The 20465-nt window shown below is 40.2% G+C and overlaps 1 protein-coding gene, 1 non-coding gene and 1 pseudogene across 2 annotated transcripts in view; 1 reads left to right on the top strand and 2 right to left on the bottom strand.

The window, feature by feature from the left end:
- Window positions 1–18240: 18240 nt before the first annotated feature.
- TRNAS-UGA lies at window positions 18241–18322 on the bottom strand. The gene has a single exon. It is a non-coding gene; the product is annotated as a tRNA-Ser (tRNA).
- A 121-nt stretch (window positions 18323–18443) lies between these two features.
- Window positions 18444–20465, top strand: part of CTNNA3 (catenin alpha 3) — a 1489877-nt gene continuing 1487855 nt past the window's right edge. The window contains exon 1 of the mRNA XM_023520113.1: window positions 18444–18926. The gene's annotated coding sequence lies outside the window, so the exon portion shown is untranslated. The remainder of the gene's footprint in view (window positions 18927–20465) is intronic.
- LOC105301708 overlaps window positions 19757–20465 on the bottom strand; it is a 2996-nt pseudogene continuing 2287 nt past the window's right edge.

Below are 20465 nucleotides of genomic sequence, written 5' to 3'. Positions count from 1 at the left end.
TTCCTTCACCAGCTTAGGGAAGTTTACCATCATTATTTCTTCAAATAGCTCTTTACTTCTTGTTTTCCTTCAGGTACCGAAAGACACAGATATTTTTACATTTAATTGTGTCCCATAGGCTCCTTAAATTATTATTATGGTCTTGGCTTCTTTTGTCTTGCCGTTCTGATTGAGTATCCTTGGCTTCCCCATCCTTCATATTGATGGTTCGATCCTCTTCTTTATTCATTCTGTTGATCCCCTCTAATATACTCTTCATCTCATAATGTGTTCTTCATTTCTGACTGGTTTCCTTTTATAATTTTCATTTCCGTTTTTATGTTTTTTATCTCTTTGTTAAAGTTCTCATCAAGTTCATCTACACTTCCCCTAAGTTCATTGGCATCTTTATAACCAGTGTTTTGCACTCTGCATCTGTTAGACTGCTTGACTCCATTATTCCTGGATCTCTTTTCTTTTCTCTCGTATGGTTTCGGCTTCTTTGTTTTCCCATTTTGGCTGCCTTTCTGTATTTGTTTCTATGTACTAAGCAAAGCTCTTATTAGTGCTGCTTTGTATAGTAGATGTCCAGTGGCACAGTCTTGAGAGGGGTTTAGCTGCAGGCCCTTGTAAGTTCCTGGTGTCCCCTGTGCAGCTGACCCGGCGCTGTTGCTCAGAGCAAACGGGTCTATCAGAGTGGGTTTATTACTGCGAATGTCCACTCAGCCCTTTAAGAGATGTCTGCAGCTGCTGGCTGCCGCAGCCTCTGTCTCATTCAGCCGCTAGGGACTGTCGGCCTTGCATCTTCCCCCGCTCTGAACTTCTACTGTTGCAGAGTGATTTCTTATTTCTCTCTCTAATTGTAGGGCTTCTGCTCATCTAGAACCCAGGATACTTTGCTTGCTGTTTGCTCCATGTTTCTTTCACAACTTTGATGTGGTCACAAGGGGGATGAACAAAGCCTCTATCATCTACACCACTTTTTTTCCTCTCATGATTCTTAAATTTTGATCAAAATTTGAAAAATGCTCTGCTGGCCAAAGAAACATTCCTGGAGACCTGCTTTGACCTCGGTGCTGTGACTTGAAAATTAAGCTGTCTGGTTAAGCCTTGCCAAGGTCAGTAGTTTCATTTGTGTATATCTTCCTTTCTTCCTCTATTTCTTTTTTCTTTTCCTCTTTTGAGCTCATCTTTGCTTTCCTTTCCTTTTTTTCTTTTCTTTCTCCTCCTCTAATATATGTGTACACACACACACACACACACACACACACACACACACACACACACGTATGTTTTATCCAGTAAACATTTATCGAATGTTCTCTATGTACCATACACTATGCTAGGGACTCAGGCATGAACCAACATTGCCTCTCTCCTCAAAGAACCCACAGTTTAGTGGGAGACTCAGCCATGAGTGTAGATAATGACAGTACATTGTCTGGAGTGTTGTAGCAGAGGTATGTACAAAGCCCTGTGGAATGGTAAATAAAGGAGTAAGTCAAGTTTGAGGGGTTAGAGTGGTGTTCACACATGTGTAGATAACTGAGTTGGGTTTAAAGTCGTATAGGAGTTCTTTAGGCTGAAGGGCTGGGATAGGAGTAGGAGTAGGAGTAAGAGTAGGAGTAGGAGAGGGTATTTTTAGTAGTGTCAAGAACAGCTTGGAGATTTGACATGGCTTGGTGTGTTTGGAAAGAGAAAATTTCAGGGTGGCTGATGTGTAAGGTATATAAAGTTATTTACCAAACCTTCTTGTTCTTAAAAGTTTCCTAGACACGTCCCACCACTATTTGAGCCACTACCCCTTACCCCAAGGCTTCTCTCACCACAGCCTTGTGGCCCCTAGATCTAAACCTTCTTGAATCCCTCCCTCCAGCCCCTGCTGTCTTTTCACTCCCTTCTCTCTCCTGCCTACATCTCCCTCCATCCACTTAAAATTCAGAGTCCCTTTTACATATTCATAACCATTTGGTGCTCAACCAACCAGGGGAAGAATGGGATGCTGAGATTGTTAACTCACCACTAAGAAAGTGGTTTAAATGTTAATAATTTTGTGATCCTTATTTGAATCCTGATTCAAACAAAAGTGTTGAAAAATGGAGAAATTTATAAGCTGAAAATTTGAACACTAACTGGATATTAATGATAAAAATTTTTAGGTATGATAATGGTATTGTGGTAATATTAAAACAAGTCTTTAGAGATTAATCATATATTTATAAATGAAATGATATGAAGTCTGGAATTTGCTTAAAAATAATATAGGAGGGGAGAGGAAGTGGATGAGGTACAGATGAAACATGATTGGCTGTGCATTGATGATTGTTGAACCTAGGTGACAGGTACCTAAAGGTTCATTAATTAGATTCCCCATTTCTGTATGTGTTTGCATATGTATTATGTTGGAAATACTCTATATTATTGGTTGAACTGTGTCCTTCAAAAAGATATGTTAAAGTCCTAACCCCTGGCACCTCTGGATGTGACCTTATTTGAAAATAGGATCTTTTCGGACAAAATCAAGTTACAATAAGGTCATTAGGATGGTGTTTTTATAAGAAGGGGGAATTTTATATGGTCAACTAATATTTGCAAAGGGAGCCAAAAATACTCAATGGGCAAAGAATAGTCTCTTCAATAAATGATGTTGGGAAAACTGGATAACCGTATGAAGAAGAATGAAATTGGATCCCTATCTTATACCACTTACAAAAATTAACTCAAAATGGACATTGTTTTGGCAATGATTTTTAGATATGATACCAAAAGCACAAGCAACAAAAACAAAAATTAATATATGAGACTACATCAAACTAAAAAGCTTCTGCTCAGTGAAATAAACAACCAATAAAATGAAAAGACAACCTATGGAATGAGAGAAAATATTTGCAACTTCTCTTAAAAAGTTAATATCCAAATTATATAAAGAACTCATACAACTCAATAACAAAAAAACAAATAATCTGATTATAAAATGGGCAGAGGAACTGACTAGACATTTTCCAAATAAGACATATAAATGACTAACAGGTAAATGAAAAGGTGCTCCTCATCACTAATCATCAAAAAAAAAAAAGGCAATAAAAACATAAAAACCACAATGAGATATCTCACAACTGTTGGAATGGCTGTCATAAAAAGATAAAAAATAATAAGTATCAGTGAAGATGTGGAGAATAGGGAACTCTTGTGTACTGTACTGTTGGTGAGAATGTAAATTGGTAAACTACTATTGAAAACAGTATGAGGGTCTTCAAGAAATTAAAAATAGAACTACCATATGATTCAGAAATCCCACTTCTGGGTATATATCCAAAGAATATGAAAACAGGATCTCGAAGAGATAACTGCTCTCTCATATTCATTGCAGCATTTTTCATGACAGCCAAGATATGGATGCAACCTGAGTGTCTGCCAACAGATAAACGGATAAAGAAGTTCTGGTATATGTACACATATTATTCAAGCCATAAAAGTGAAGGAAATCCTGCCATTTGTGACAACATGGATGCACCGTGAGGGCATTATGCCAAGTAAAATGAGTCAGAGTAAGACAAATACTGTATGATCTCATTTATATGTGGAATCCAAAAATGCCAAATTCATAGAAACAGAGAGTAGAAGGGTTATTACTAGGGGCTGGAGGGTCAGGGAAATGGGAAGATGTTGGTCAATGGGTCAAAACTTCCAGTTATAAGATGAATAAGTTCTAGAGATCTAATGAACGGCATGGTGATTATAATTAATAATATTGTATTATATACTTGAAAGTTGCTAAGAGAGTAGATCTCAAATGTGCTCAGTAGAAAAAAGAAATGGTAATTATGTGACAGGATGGAAGTGGTAGACGTCATGGTGGTCATCATTTCTCAGTATATAAGTGCATCCATCCAACACATTGTGTGCCTTCAGCTACACAATGTGCTATGTCAACTGTATCACAATGAGGATGGAAAGAAACAAGAGGGAACTTTGGACAGAGGCAAACAGGGGGATTGCCATGCGACTGGCAGAAGCAGAGACTGAGGTGATGTAGCTACAAGCCAAGGAACTCCGAGTGTTAATGGCCATTTGGCTGTCATTGGAAGCTAGAGAGAGACAAAGAAGGGTTTTTCCCTTGAGTCTTTGGAGTGAGGATGACCCTGCTGAAACCTTGCTTTCTGGTGTCTGGAACTGTAAGACAATAAATTTTTGTTCGGTCAAGTCACCCAGTTTGTGGTTCTTTGTTATGTCAGTGCCAGGAAACAAATGCATTCCATAAGAAAAAGTTAAAATAATAAATATTAATAATAATAAATAATAAAATAATAAATACTTCCTTAAACTCATTTCCTTTTTCTTTCTCTACATGTAATTTTTTTCCCCTTCTTTAATTCCTCTTTAATTCCCTTCCCCCTGCCCACTTCCACCCCTGACCTGTGGATGTTGCCATTTCTCCTTAAGAACTGGATCTTTTCTCTTCAGTAAAGTGAGGGGGTTGGGTTATACCAGGAAGTCTTCCTTGCTCTCCTGACACTGGCTCAGGTGCTTCTACAGCCCCCAAATCAACATGCACCTACTGTACCATGCAGCACACCACCTTGTCATTGGTGGCTGTCTATCGCTACCACGCGGTTGTGAGCTCCTTGAGGCAGGGACCGTCTTGTTCATGACTGGATCCTCTGGCTGAACCCCTGACCTCACACTTAGTAGCCGCTCAGTGAACATAGCCTGCCACAGCAACATTATTTATGCTAAATCTATCTGAATGTATGGTAAAAATTCTCTTTCAGAGAAATAGAGAAGAAGGTATTTGCCTTCATGTAACTGTTTTAACTCTTTACTCTGGGTTCTGCCAAGTTCTGCTCTTTTATATCCTATTTGGGGATCAGTCTCTAAGAGCACCTCTCTCCCCCACCTAAGGCTTCCATCTTACTATGCTCTGACATTGGTATTTATCGAGGACTTGGATGAAGAATTTTTCTTTATTCAAGGAAGACATCAGAACTACAGATATGTATGTACTGTTGCAGCTCTGAAGAAAAATTCATTGGTTATGCATTTGGTACAACGCCCAAAACTGTGCTGAGGACAACTCAAGTGCTTGCCCAGGGTAGATTTTTTTATGTGTCAAAAGTTTTATGCTTTTTAGTGGTGAAAGTTAAACCTTACAACTGGCTTCAGTGAGGAAGCAAGAAAGTGACACAGTACTATGGGTATTTATCAAAGACTTGGAAGAAGGATTTTTCTTTATTAAAGGAAGACATCAGAACTGTAGATATGCATGTACTGTTGCATCTCTGAAGAAAAATGAGCCAGGTAAAGCACTTTGAACACATGTAAGTTGGTTTCTGCAGTGAGTATGGAATGAGATCTTTCCTTAGGAGTGATTCCATTTCTGGATAAAGGAGAACTTCACAATGCAGTTACCATGTGAAAAAATGTGAAATGAATATTTAGTGGTTTTAGCAGAGTGATATATTAAGACTTTGGCATTTTGGTCAACTAGTCTTAGAAAAAGCCTGGCTATTTTTTTACAAGGTGATTTTTAAGATCCTTTTTATTTTAAACGTCTATGCTTCTCTGAGCAGAATTTTCCTATTCTACTTTCAAAATTATCCAAAGAATGTTCTAAAAATTGATGGAGGATATGACAAAGAAATGTAAATATATTCCCTAGCAATATATTCACACAGTCCCCTAAAAAAAAGTTCTTCAAATCTATAAGCTCCAGTACAATTTGTCAGATGGCCACAAGATGGCAGCCTTGGGCTAATAGTAGAAGAAGGGTCCACCCGAAAGCATTTGCTGGTTGCTGTGAAAGTGCAAAGACTCCAGATCTGCTCATTTCTTTACCTCTGTACCTCTACAGTATGGTCAGCTAATATCCTTGTCTACCACAGACATTTCATGAATAAAACCTAGAGGGGCCTGCAGAAATCGTAAACAATCCAGCAGTTCTACAAGTTGCTCCGAAACTGTGGTCAGAGGTAGGATGTTAGGAAATAGTGATTAGGAAGGTGTTACAACACTGAAAATGCAAATTAAATATCATCAATGATGTTTTAATAAATTAGTAGTCTTCGAACAGGGTAGGGACAGGTGGTTTTGTTGGCCACTGTATCCCTTGCATATAAAAAAGTTGCTACACATTGACCACCTTCTCCACCCAATCCTGGTCTTATTTGTACAATTTCTTCTGCAATGACAGTTGTGGAGAATGGGCCCAGAAAGAAGCCTTACTGGATTTTACTCCCCTCCTTCCCATTTCTAGCCTCATTTCTGCTCCTACCTTGAATATGTTTAGTATAAATATATTTCCTATCCCAAGAATTTGTACATGTGTTTCACGAATTGTGGTCAAGAGACACCCCTGCATCTCAATCATTAAAAAAAGTATAGCTTACTGGGAACACCTCATATCTATTGAAACAGAATCTCCAGCAGTAAGGTCCAAGGATCGTGTTTTTAATAAGCTCTCTTAGGCTATTCTTCTAATGTTTGAGAACGTCTGATATAAAAAAAAAAAAAATCTCCCACAGCCTTGGAGCCTGGTAGGTCAAAGAATAGACTTCCTCAAATAGCCTGTGAGATAAGGAAAGAGAAAGAAAATGATAATGATAATGATGATGATAATAATAATGTCTAGACCATAATAGACCCACACATATCTCAGAATCAGTCAGTCAAAGCGAGCTATCTCCAATATCTCCCAAAGCGGATGCTGAGCCATCATGTTTGCCAACAAAGATTGGAAAGGAACATGTATTAATTGCTGTTATCATTCGGGTTGCATTTAATTTTGCTATAGTTATTTTAAATGCTGGAACAGGGGAAAGAAGAGTATTAGGGGAGGGGTGGATAAATCTTGTAATCTAATAGAGTTATACACTTTCCAAAAAAGTAGATATTAAGAGCAAAAAGCCTCAGCTTGAAATTCATTAGCCTCTTTCTTTTGAAAATGCTGTCTTACCACCATGATGCTCAATTGTTTTCAGTAAGGATTTCCCCAGGGGTCAATTTGAGCCGCAGCTTGAGGGACCAATAGCTGATTTGGTAGAAAGTCAGAAATTGAACAGCAAATACAACTGGTAAACAAACATATGGTAAAACATAGAAACTCTACTAGTAATCAAAGAAAAGCAAATTAAATGAAAACAAGGAGTGTGCTTACCTATTAAATTAGCCCAAAAAAGAAATGTTACAAGTGATAATACTCAAATGCAGATGAGGGTTCCACGATCCCAGCTTTCTTATGCATGACTAGTGGCACTATACAATGGTACAACTCTTTAACAATCAGTTTAGGAATGTTATTTAGAGCCACGGAATTGTCTATGTCCTTTGCTTCAATATTTCTATTCTTAGAGATGTAGATACTAAAGAAATAGCAAAATATGGAAAAAAGCTTATATCTCAAAGATATACATCACAACACTATTTAACATTATTTAGCAAAAAAGGAAGTAGCCTAAGTATGCAACAATTGCTTCATTAAATTTGATGCAGTTACTGTGTAGTCTATTATAGAGCCATTAAAAATCATGATTATGAAGACAAAGACGCAGTGAAAAGCTTATGAAATAGTTTTAATGAAAAATATAAAGTATAATATGTATTATATTATTTTCTGTGCATCTCTATGTCTTAAATAGTCAATAATTTAATTTTTAATGTAACTATATATTAAACTATGTAAATATAGGAAGGAAATGCACTAGAGTGATAAAGTTGGTATGTTCAAATGCTGGATTATGGGTAATGATTTTTCTTTTCTGTTTTCCAAGTTTTATGTAAGGGAGAATCCTGGCTATCTCCTTTTGCCTCTTCAAACCCTCCCTGTGTCCTGTCCCCAGCTGCAGAGGCTGACCAGTCGAGTTTGGCTGATGGGAGGCCCAGAGGTAGAGGGAGTAGGGAGACCGAGGCCCTGCCGCTCCTACCCTGCAGGGGTCCCCTCGCATTGCTTGTGTTCCCTCAAGGAAGATGGCTGCTTCCCTAGGACAGCCCTCTCCTCAAGACTTTCTTCTTCTGGGTTCTGGTGGCCCCTCCCTCCCCTTTTAGGGGTGGTGACCGCTTTGCTGTCCCTTTTAGTTTCTCTACTCCCTCTCCATACCTTTGTAAATAGTCTCTTTATTAAACCTATTTAAAATTGTCATAAATTGAGTGTGCCTTCTGTTTCCTGATGAGCTACTGACTGGTACTGTATTAAGCATGCCTTTTTATTTTCTGTATTCCTGATGCTTTGACATTTGGCATCTTACTGACCCTGGAGAGAATGCCCCTTCCAGGGCTGGCCAATTCCTAGAGACCATAAACAACTCACCCACAGCTGTGCCATACATATGCAGTGAAGCAATCCTGAGCCCACAGCTTCACCACTTTTTTTCTGGAGTTCTTACTCTCAGGACACTATTCTCCCGCCCTAATTGCCCCAAGGTCAGGTACCAGACAGCTGGGGACAACTGATGCCCCAGAGCCTGCTGAAATCATTCAGACTAGCCAGTCCTAAAGCTGCTTCCCCTGCCTCCCCTGCTCCTTCCTGCAGAAACCGAATACTCTAGCCCACATTTCCACTTTGCTTCCCCAACTTCCAGACAGACTGGCGACAGACCCGGTGTTTCCCTGCATTGACCCCTCTGGCCTGGCATGCCCCACTCCCCTTGGGAATTGTGTTAAGTAACAAATTATCTTTTCAGGGCAATCTCCTGATCTGTCGGCTTCACCATACCTGAATAAGAAAACCTACATACAAGCAGTTTGATAATTTTATCATTAAAAAAAAAAAAATAGGCCCACCGGAACCTGTGGGATTTCCAAAAAGTCATAAATGGGAAATGTTACAACTTGTGTGCTGAGTTTTTGCTGGAAAGATGAAAATCCCTTTTTATTTTCCCAACAACCAAACATTTCCCCCAATGAGAAATTCTCAAATGTTGTCATAGTAATAACAGACAATAAAAAAGAGTAACTAAAAAATTGAAATATGAAGATGCAGCTTAGTCAGCGGTAGGCTGGATGTCTTATAGAGACAATTTTGAGAAAAATGGTTAGAGGGCTATTTTTTTTAATGAAGCTTAAGCAGTGAGTTGCGGGGGGGGGGCGGACAAAGAATAATTTAGAAAGACATACTACTTGAAGGTAGTGCTAATGTAGTAATACGTGTTAGAAATGAGTAGCTCAGGAAGCATCAATCTGTCTGAGCAGAGGTCATTTTTCAAGTCCGGATGAATGTAAAACAAAATCAAATTGTCAAAAGTAGATCTGAACAATATATTGGCTAATTTTCATGGCAAAAGCAGGCATAGGAAAAGTAATAGATAATAGCGTCTCTGAACCTCTTTGCCTGCATTTTAGAAATAAATTAGTTTCTAAAATGAATCTACCCTCAAGTCAGTCTTGCAAAGGAGTTGGGACTGTGCCATGATATACATGTAGGCACTGAAAAAAATTCATCGAATCATTCATCTCACTCTTTAAAGGTTCTGCAAGAAGAAACAGTAACCGAAAGTGGGTCTCGGGGACCTCTCATCACTCCTTTGCCTTGTAAATAACCTTTGTCATTCTGCAGGGAAGGTTCTAGACCTGCATTCTTTTGTAATTACAGTCTTTCTTGTCCCTTTTATGATCCAGAGGCAGTGAGCCCTACCTACAGAGAGCATTTGAGTTAGCAGAGGCTGTGGTTATGGAAATTAGTACTGGAGCATTTTGAATTGTTAATAAAAATTCCAGGAAGTTCAGCAGTTTCTGAGTAGAATAAGGAATTAAGGAGAGGGGAGAGGAAAGGGAAGAAGGCAAGGGACAGTTTCTAAGAACTGACTCATTCGAGGGAGAAGTTTCCCTTTTTTTCCTAGGGTATTTGTGTAGATTATGCTTTTATTTTATTTTACTTATTCATTTGCCTTTTTTATTTTTTTTTTAGCTCTACTGAGGTTAGACTATGCTTTTTGAACTCTGACCACTATGATTTTTTGTGCCCAGTTTCTGATACCTACACAAAGGGGTGACCCCTTTCTCCCAGTGCTACATGAAAATGGATGACTGGGATAAAGAGCTCTGCTTTAGAAAATGTCATATATACAAGATTTTCTTTGAAGCCTTTTTTTTTTTGATAAAATCAAAATATTGTAAACATTTAATGGTTATCAGTTGTGATTTGGTTAAATAAATTATAGTCCATTCATTCTGAAGCTGTGAGCTCTTCCTGCAGAAGGAATTTGAGTTAGCAGAGGCATTTTTAAAACGAAAAACTCTTAATATAGAACGGTTTAGGATATATTTTTAAAGAAGGTTTGGAACATTTTGGATAGTATGCTATCATTGTGTAAAAAATGTGTATGCTCTTGTTTGTGCATGAAGAAGGCACTGAAAGGAAAAAATGAGAAAACTTGTGGTCAGGAAGGACAGGTGTGAGAGGGAAACACTATGATTTTGAACTGTGAGAATATATTCCCTATTTAATGTGCTAATTAGTATCATTTAATTAAAAAATCTTTGCTTTTTTTTTTTTGTCTTTTTATCAAATAGGATTCCCGATGTTTCAATTCTCGGCTACCTCTCATATATCTGATGTCGGATTTTCTGGACTACTTGTTCAACATGGGACAGAAAGGGAGGAACAGAAATTAAGTTTCACTTACATGACACATTTTAAACTTATTTATGTGTGTGTCCTCAGATCTTTGTGTGTGTGCATGTGTGCATGGGGGTATGTGTGTGTACATGTTTCGTTTCCATTGGTGGGTGTGTATATACTTAATCAACCATTAAGGACTGGAAAAGTTTTTAGTCAAGGGTGCCAATGTGTGAAAGGGCCAGAAAATGCTAGATCTGTTCTGTGGGAGTATGTAAGCCAGTTTAACTGCTCTTACAGATTCATCATGTCGGAGGGTAGTGTGAGAGAAGGTCAAAAAGACATTAGGGCCCAATTATGAAGGGCAATGCAGTTTGCTAGGATTCCCAAGCTAGGAGTTTGGCCTTACCCTACTGGCCACAGGGATCCACTAGGGATCTGTGAGTATGAAAGAGGTGGTCAGATCAGTGTCTAGAAAGAGGCAGTAGGGGCGGGGCTGGACAGACTCGTCCAGTCCAAACGACGTAGGAGAGAAGGCTCCTCCAAATCAGATTTTCCTTTTCAGAGATAAGATATTTCACATTCAGAGATCGTTGACACATATCGTGCCATTGATATATGTATTTTAAAAATTGGAGTGGGCTGGATTTGTTAGGAGGGTTGTAACACAGCCTGGGAAATTACATTTGTAAAATTGATAATGAGTTGTAATGAGGCATTAGGGGAAACAAAGGCCCAGATAAGAGAAGACGTTAGAGTAGCTGTAAGCCTTTCAGAGGAGGCCTCACACAGTCCCAAACCCATCCTCAGCCAGAGCCAACTCTGGGCAGCTTTGTACATCAGCTCTCAAGGAACTTGTTCACCTCTTTATCCAGGTCAGAGACACAACAGGGTGAAAGAAATTCCACTCCAGAACTGTGAATCAAATGGCCTCTTTCATCCCTGTCTAGTGGCTCCCTCAAGTTGGTGGAGACACCTTCATGAGGGACTCACTCTGGGGCAAGGGGCAGGGAGCTAACAGCATGAGATCTCATCCTCAGTTCTCCATGTGTAAACCAGCCCTGGCCTGCTTTGAGGGCTGAATGATACAATGCATGTAAAGCACTTATCATAGTGCCTGGCCTATGGTTGGAGCTCAGAAAATGGCAGTTAATACTGATGTTAGAAGTAGGAATTATTACCACTTAATAGATAAGGAGACTAGGGCTTATGGAGGTTAAGTAACCTGCCCAAAGTTACACAGCAAAAAAGAGAAGGAACTTGGATTTGAAGCCTGGTCACTCTGACTTCAAAGCCTCTATTCTTTGCACTCCCTCAAGCCACTTCACAAATAAATTTGCAGACTTGGATTCAGATCACACCATAAGATGCTCAAGGGCTGAAGGCTTTTGTTTACTACATCAGTACTTCAGTACTTCCTATTTTCAGACTAATAGCCTATGTGGTAAACTACATAAAGAAGAGAAAATAAGCAAGCATTTCCATGGCCTGCACCCCATCCAGTCACACTGGTGAGTGAAGCAGACAAGCACAATGTACCAGAGGAGATGCTGGAAGTTTCTGGACCATTCTGCTGTGTTGAGATGAAATGATCTTAGAACAATTTGCATCTAATTTTGTCTCATGTGTGCATTAATGTCCCTTTTTTGTATCTTTATAATAATGGAAATTATAAAGTTTCATAGATGTGTGTGAACTAGGAAGAACTAGTGGAATGTTGACTAGCCTCTTAACAGTGTCCCAGTTAATCATATCTTACCAATTATGACTTGGAAAGCCCTTTTCTGTCATACTAGGGAGAGTCCTCTAGAGCAGGGTTTGATAAACTACAGCATAGGTGCCAAATCCAGCCTGCTGCCTGATTCTGTAAATAAAGTTTTATCAGAACATTGCCACACTCATTTGTTTATGGCTTCTTTCATGCCACAAAGGCAGAGTTGAATAGTTGCAACACAACCACATGGCCTGCAAAGCCTAAAATATTTACTAGCTGACCTTTTATAGAAAAAGTTTGCTGACTATTGCACTAGAGGCAGGTAGAAAAAGTAAGTGTGGCATTTTTGTGCTCCAATATCCTAACATGCATTATGTCCAAACACTAGCAGTCTGTCCCCACTGAATTATGTGTCTTAACATCTGGAAGGTAAGTACCTTTCATAGGCACACTGTATGTTCTTTCAGAATGACTTATGGTGTCAGGTTAAAATTTGTCTGAAGTTCTCTCGCTGGATGAGTACTCTGAGAACCTTGTCTCAAATAAGTTTGGGAGGGAAACATAGTCTGTAAAAGTCTTTGTGGACAAACGTATTATGGGAGAATAAAGAGGCTCTGAGACCCCTAGAGTAGGGATCAGGGGATTTATGAGCTTACTGGGCTGGGGCTGTACTCTACCTTAGCACCCAAGTGAGAAGCTTACCAATCTCTGACTCTTCTCTATCCCTGACCTCGAGCAGCAGAGAGCATCAAGAGCATAAACCCCATGGGCCCTCTTCTCTGTCACTGGAGTCTTCCGAATGGCCTGGAGATGCTGATAGAGACCTGGCCTTGCTCACTCATCCCTCTCCTGGCAGCGTGGCACAAGACAGAGCAGCTAGGGTAAATCTAAGTCCATCACATCCACTCTTTAGACCTCAGAGTCCAATCCATGAAAAAAATGTCCCCAAGACCTAGGACTGGTGAGAAGATTTGGGGAGAGTGGGAAGGAAACTCACTTCTGTGGCATTCAGTCTACCAATTTGGATGAGCTTGACTGATCAACTTTATGTAGTTGGGAAGGAAATGAGTTTTTAGAACAAGAGCTGAAAGCTCTAAGTTTTCTCCATCAGTTCTTTAGTTAGGAGAAGTTATCCGTTTTACCTGAAAAGTTTCAATGTCAGAGCTTCTGTCTCTCTAACCCCTGCAGGGGCTAAGACATAGATGTCATTATTAGTTGTTTGCACTGTAGCATGTAGAGAGGGCCTAAGACCAGATGTTTTTGGGGACATGGGCACACAGGGGAGCAAGGCCTCCAGAGGTGGGCATGGGAGCCTTGTCAAGGCCAGAGGGGTCTTGGAATACTTTACACATGTCCTTGGCCAGCCCTATGTCTCAATCCCTTTTCCCACTGCCTCCCTGTACAACAATGCCTCCATTAATGAAACCTCTGGGAATGAAATTCCTTTACAATGAACACAGCGTGTTAAAACAAAATAACAGCTTCATAAGTCATGCTAAATAGTGCTGCAATGTATCAGGTGTTTCAGCTGCAGTATTCCTGCTGATCTATGCAGTCAGGGAACAATCTCTTCAGGCACAATTTTCATTCATTCTCCAAAGTTGAGGGAAAACAGAGTCTACCCTCTCTCATTGGATGTGCTACCTCCCACCCGCTTAGGTATTCTGAGGCCTCTTGCTCTCTGACCTTCACAACCACAAAATTCATTCAACATTATTATTTACTGAGGGCCCACTAAGTAGCAGATAAGAGGATTCTGTGGTTAAACACACACACACACACACACACACACACACACACACACACACACACTATACATTTACACACAGGGAGAAATTAAGCAAATATTTGCACTAATGTATCACATAGTATAAGTGTTGTGCAGAAAAAGGGTAAAATGGTATGAAATCACATAAGAAGGGGACCCAACCAATTAAATGGGGAAGATGACATTTTAACATGTGTAAAACTTCTAAGGTGGGAAGAGTTTGGTCTCTTCAAGGAACTAGAAGGATAGTATATCTGGTCAGAGAATGAGTGGGAGAAACTCAACAGGTATGCTGGCAGGATCATGGGGAGCCATGGGGTCATGCTAGGGATTTCTGTCTTTATTGTAAGAGTACATGGGAATCCCCAGAAGGCTTTTCAGGAGGAGGGGTATAAGATCAAATGTCCTTTTTAAAGAAATTTTTATTTTATGAACAACTGATTGAAGGGGAGGAAGAATGGATGGGGGAGACAGAAGGTTGAGAAGTAGTCTAAATGAGAGGTGATGTTGGTTTAGAGAGGTGATGTTGGTTTAGACTGAGTGGTAGAAATTTGGAACAAAGTGGATTCTGAGCATATTTAGGGGTAAACTTAGTGGCATTTGGGTTGAATTGGAAATGGACTGAGGGATAGAAAGCATCAGGATAATTCTAAGTCGATGTGTCCTGCTTTATGCCTGAAGATGTCACGAACTTGAATTTGGAAGAACATGGAGTAGAACCTGGATTTGGAAGGGAAGAGATGATTATGAGTTCAGCATTTGCTTACAGATCAACTGATTACATTTTGCAAAAAGTTCCTGTCGATCTATTTACATTTAAAACTTTTGAACTCTGGGACATTGCAGAGTTTATATTCTATTAATAGAAGTAAATGGAGAAATATTTAGGGAGAAGGAGACTTTGATATCATATTTATAACCTCCTCTGCCTTCTAAGGGGAGCTCTTTGATTGCTGGGCATACCGATGCCAATGCACAGGGACAAGGCTGAATTGTTATATACCATAAAAGAGTGAAAAAGTTGGAGATGAGGGAAAATTGTCAAGATGGTGCACCGTGTGAAGCTGGGTTGGAGAAATCAGGCTTCAGGAAGTGCATAGGAAGGTGATGGGCCGCGGAGGCTCTGGGAAAGAGAAAGGTAGAAAGAGGAGTTGAAGTAGTGTCCTCTGAGGAGTGCATTGCAGAACTTCTTCCACATCTCCCCTCTAAAATCTTCCATGGATTTTCCTTGGCTCACCACAGAGTGACCTGATAACCGGTTTACACAGAAGCCAGGGTGACAGTGAACCACCCTCAGGGAGACAGGGATGGGGTTTGACCCTCAGAGAAGAAGGTCTGCACGTGCTTGACTCTTGGTTCAATCTGCTCTTTCAGTGCTAGAAGACAACAGAATGGAAGAAAAAGAAGGAAAAAATAAGGAAAGGGAAAGAAATGGGGAGGGCAGGAGCGGTACACTGTTAGGCTGTTGCTCTCTGTCTTTTTTTTTAAAATTAAAAGTATTCTAGGAGGAAGATACTGTATATTAAATTAACTCATACTAAGGACAAGGTTAGTGACCTTCAAAATGAGGGTGGCGTGTTGACCTTCCCCCTTCCCTTTTTTTGAGCATTTGGTTGGAGTGTGAATCTGTGTGCTGACTCATATTTCTACGTTCCTTCATCAAAATTGTTACCTTTTCTGGCCAGGCAGGGGTGCAAAGATAAGAGAGACGATCCCTTGATACATTCACAGAGAATTTATCATTTAATAGGGAGAGAGGCAAACTGGCAAAAATAGTTCGATGTGATCCTTGCTATACCAGGCAACAGAATAAAAAAGGGGCTTTTAAGTCAGCCTAGGGGATTGCAAAATGCTTATGCAGAGGTGATATTTGAGGAAAGAACATGAGTTTTCTCAGCATGTGATGGTAGGGTGAGGAGGGAAGCTATATCTGGTATTTAGAAGCAAAAAAAAAAAAATTTTTTTTTGACTGGGGCTGATTTAGTCAGAAAACTTACTGGAAGCATATCAAATAATTCATAGCATTGCCAGAAAGCCTGCAAAGCCACTTTTGGTAGGCTAGGAAAAGTCCAAGATCATGGCATAATGATGCCACAAAACCAGCCTGGTGTGGACACTACTGTCCCTGCTACTGGACAACTGTCCCCAACTATAGCCTGGCACTGCTGCCTTTAGCATTCTCTGTGGCTGCTATTGTAGTCTCTCTGCTCACCACCAGGATGGATCCTTACGCTCCCTGATTCTTTGCATTAATAGCTCCGACTGAAAATTAGGGGGTGGTGGTGGTGGGGGGTGGGCATATTTGAATGACTGGGCCTAGGTCATATGCTGCCTCTCTGGCTGCAAGGGAATCTTCAAAAGCAAATATGTGGCTTTTTCAGCTCCTACATAATGGAGATGGGGGAAGAAGGAATGCATCGAAGTCTCACACCTAGATTCAAAAGGAGAGCAAGTTCCCTGAATAGGAAGGAAGTTCAAATGATAGGCAGCCCTCTTCCTTTAATGACAGGAGAAGGATATAGGCAAGAGAAAGATATTTCAGATAATTGTATGTGAACATATGCAAACATGAGCCAGCATACAGTGCTGGGAGGCCTTCTAAGAACTCAAAAGCAAACAGGAGAGAAGGGGAGGAAGGCTGGAAAGGCAGACAGGGAACTTGTTTTGAAGGCCTTACGCCTATAAGTTTTGACTTTCCTGGTAGCGAGTGTGGAAGATACATTTGGTTGCTCACTCAGGAGCCATTCATCTATCTTCCATACCAATGGAATTCCAACTTAATGTGAGTAGTACACCCAGCTAAAAATGCTTACTTCCATAGAATTCTTCATAGCTGCTTGTAGCCATGTTACACTGTTCAAGTAAATGAGATATGAACTGAGGGTTCTTATCTCTCCCCTTACTAACTGAATACAGATGTGAGGTCTGGGGGTATAGCAACCATTTTAGGATGGTGAAACACCAAGCAGGGGATGAGCCTATGCTTAAAAATGGCAGAGCAGAAAGATGGAAAGAGCCCTGTTCCATCTGAGAATTGCCTATTCCCAGATTTGAGAGAAACTCCTATGTGTTTAAGTCACTAGAGTTGAGTTTTCAATCATTTGAAGCTCAATGTGATCCTGACAGAAAAAGGAAAGGAGACCAGCTAGGAAATTAAACTTATAAGTGACCAGAATGGGGGCCGAAGAGGTGGGGATTAGGCAGAGAGGATGGGTTGAAGACGTGGATGTGGTGAGTGTTTATGTTCAGCTAAGTCTCAAATATGATGGGGGCTCTGTGGGTGGAATCTACATCAGGTACCACAGAAAGCTATCCCCAGACTTGGGGTGTTAGGGAACCCCTAAGTACATCTGGAAAGCATGGGGTGGGAGGGAAAAGGTGAAAGTGGGCTAAAGGGAACAGAAAGGGTTTGGGCAGGGTCTCAAAGACTAACCTCACAATTTTCTTTTACTATTGAAAAAATACTGGGCTGATATACAAATGTTAGAAAACTAATTAAGCAAAAAACTGTTAAGAAAACTGTTAAGCCCTGAATCTCACTACCCAGAGATAATAACTACTGCTATCATTTTGGTTATTTCTAACCAGCCCCCATTCGTTCTCTATTTCTCTCCCATTCTTGTCACATAAATGATTACATAAATGAATTGTTTAACAAAAATGTGATCACAATGTACATTGTTTTCCAACCTGTCCAACTTTTTGCATTTAGCGATGAATTGGGAAGGCCTTCCCATGTCATTAATATCATTTTAGTGACTACGTGCATAGTGTTCCATTTCGTGGATGTATCTGTCATGCTTTAGAAGCTGAACTTTTAAAAGTTTTTATTATCTCCCATTCCATACCACTTTTGAATATGGTGGAAGAACCGTGGGAGGTAATTCTGGGCTTGAAGGAGAGGTAGCATTAGCCTTGCCATCGGTTTGAGTGAGATGATAGCTTGTTAAGCTCCCACACTTCCACCAGTAATTATATTCGTTGTATTTTTATTTTGCAAACTTGCACTTCAAATTGAGGAACGAGATTCTAAAATTGTTAGCTTACCGTGCAGGACAAAGGAAAACTTTTCCCCTTAGCGTAAACAGACTTTTCTTTGGCACATTCAACATGTCTGCAGGTGCGCCGTTTAGCCAGCAGGCTTGGGAAATACAGCAGGAAAGGTTATCATTAAAGAAATCTTATAAAAGTGGAAGAATAAAAAAAAAAAGAGGCAAAACCTTTCCACTTCGCAGCGAGCAGGGTTCGAACCTGCGCGGGGAGACCCCATTGGATTTCAAGTCCAACGCCTTAACCACTCGGCCATCGCTGCTACGAAGAAAGGAAGCAGGCAGAGATACTTTAGTGTGTTAATAACTCCGCGCAGGCGCGTCAAATCAACCGATAGGCGGGGCCTATATCCCGGGGCTTCCTTCTCAAAATCGGCGGCCAGGCTGACGGCTCAAGGTGGGGGAACTATGTCGTGGACGCAAATAAGTGATAGAAACTCCTTTAAGTTGGAGGTTTTAGAAACCTTTGCCTTAGCTATGATGCAAAAATCACAACCTTGTTTCGCTTACGATCGCTGACCTGGTTCTTGCCTTCCCGTTTCTTCATTAGGTCATAGATCCCTGAAACAAAGATCTGCCCCGTTCAGTGCTGCGGGCCCGCGCGCTGGAAAATTTCTGCGAGAGGATGCGTCTTCAGAAGCGTCTCTTGCGGAATTGCGGGAGGGGGTGAGGCATGAGGAGTCCGGCCGCTGCTGGTGGGCTCCCATCTCCCGGGTTTCTGCCCATGCAGTCATCTCTTATCTCCCCACAATGATCCCTTCGTTGCTGAGCTTTACCGGAAGAAATCGGGACCCGAGTGTGGTCTCAGCCCTATCAAGTGATGGAGAGCCTTGGAGGTGGTTTTGAGAACCAAGCTCTGCGCATTAGGTCTGCATTCTACCTTTAAATACCATAAATTCCCTCCTTTGTTAAGTGTAGCTAATGCGTAGGGGCTTTATTCGTGTTATGAGGCATGCGGCTTGAGGGTTGGCGCCACTAACTCCGAGCGCGTGCGCATTTCCTATTCGCAGCACGTGGCGCCTCACCAGCAACAAGTTATGGATGGTTTGGGAAGAATAATAGAAGACCTCTTACTAGTTTAAATTTCTAAAACCGTTTGTGGAAAGTTTACCATCTTTCTCGTAACGTTATATTTCATATTAACACGAAAGCAAATCCTTGCCCTTTGTTAAGCCCGGATGTTAGATGACCTCACCTGATAGGTGTGTAAATTTTCTTGAGACGTTAAAAATTTTATGTCTTAATTTTGGTGCTGAGTGTCTAAGTCAATTTAGTTGTGGAAGGGTAGTGAAATACTTGAGAATTGTAAGTTTTATCTAGTTTGTGATTGCTGCTTTTTGACATTTTATCTCTTTGTTCTTAATTTGGCAGAGCTACACCAGTGGTCCCAATTTCCCTATGAATTCTATATGTGAACAGAATTATTCTGGACATTTCTTGGCATAAGTTTTATCATATATGAACTTTACTTTGCACTTTTCCAATAGATACTAACCAGGAAGAAATACAGATTGTCTTTTTATTGTGTTTTTAGATTCTACATGTGCTCTGAGATAAGCTATAATTTAATTTTACTACTTTATTAATGATATCTTGATCTTGACGTCTTTTAAAAAATTCTTTTCTTCTGTGCAGTTGAATAATGTTAATATTTACCTAAAAACTCTTCCTTTTAAAAAAATTTGAAATACAACTTTATTCTTATTTTAAATGAAAAGGAATGGGAATGACAGTAACAAATAAGATTTCATCACTGAATGTTCTGCTGTGACTGTAGCAGTCTTCTATTTGAAACTCAATAAAGAAACAGCTGTGTTCCAATACAGCTAAATATGCAGGGTCAAAAAATGAAGGTTTTTTTTTTTTCAACATTCACTCTGAAGATCATTTATCTCCTTCGGCATCCCAAAGATCAACCACATGTTCTGCTTAGCTATATAATGAAGTGGCAAACACACTGCACCACTGACATCATAGGACAGTTGCCTAAAACTAGACTTCTGATGCTGGGCTCCAGCTTCTTTTTTTCACAGGTCATCATCCTTATCTGGGACAGCAGTTGTCTGACTAACCTCTAGATTATGCTCATGTTGTATTGCCAAAACTGGGTCCATGACAACCTCTGGTGGGACAAGAACAGGTATGGCAACAAACTCCAAATTAGGGTCTCCAAATAGTTTTCTAACAAGCCAGAGGAAGGAATTTTCTAAATTGTAGTTACTTTTGGTAGAAATGTCATAGTCCCGAAGATTCTTCTTTTGTAGAAGACAGTTGATTTTGCCTTAACTTTCCTGTCCTTAATATCTACTTTGTTGCCACACAACACAATGGGGATATTTTCACATACTCGTACCAGATTTCAATGCCAGCTAGGCACTTTCTTGTAACTCTCGAAGTTGCATCAAA

This window comes from Pteropus vampyrus, unplaced genomic scaffold (assembly GCF_000151845.1).
Source record: "Pteropus vampyrus isolate Shadow unplaced genomic scaffold, Pvam_2.0 Scaffold249, whole genome shotgun sequence".
Lineage (NCBI taxonomy): Eukaryota > Metazoa > Chordata > Mammalia > Chiroptera > Pteropodidae > Pteropus > Pteropus vampyrus.
Note: the sequence above shows the minus strand (reverse complement) of the source record. Positions and strands in the feature narration are given on the sequence as shown.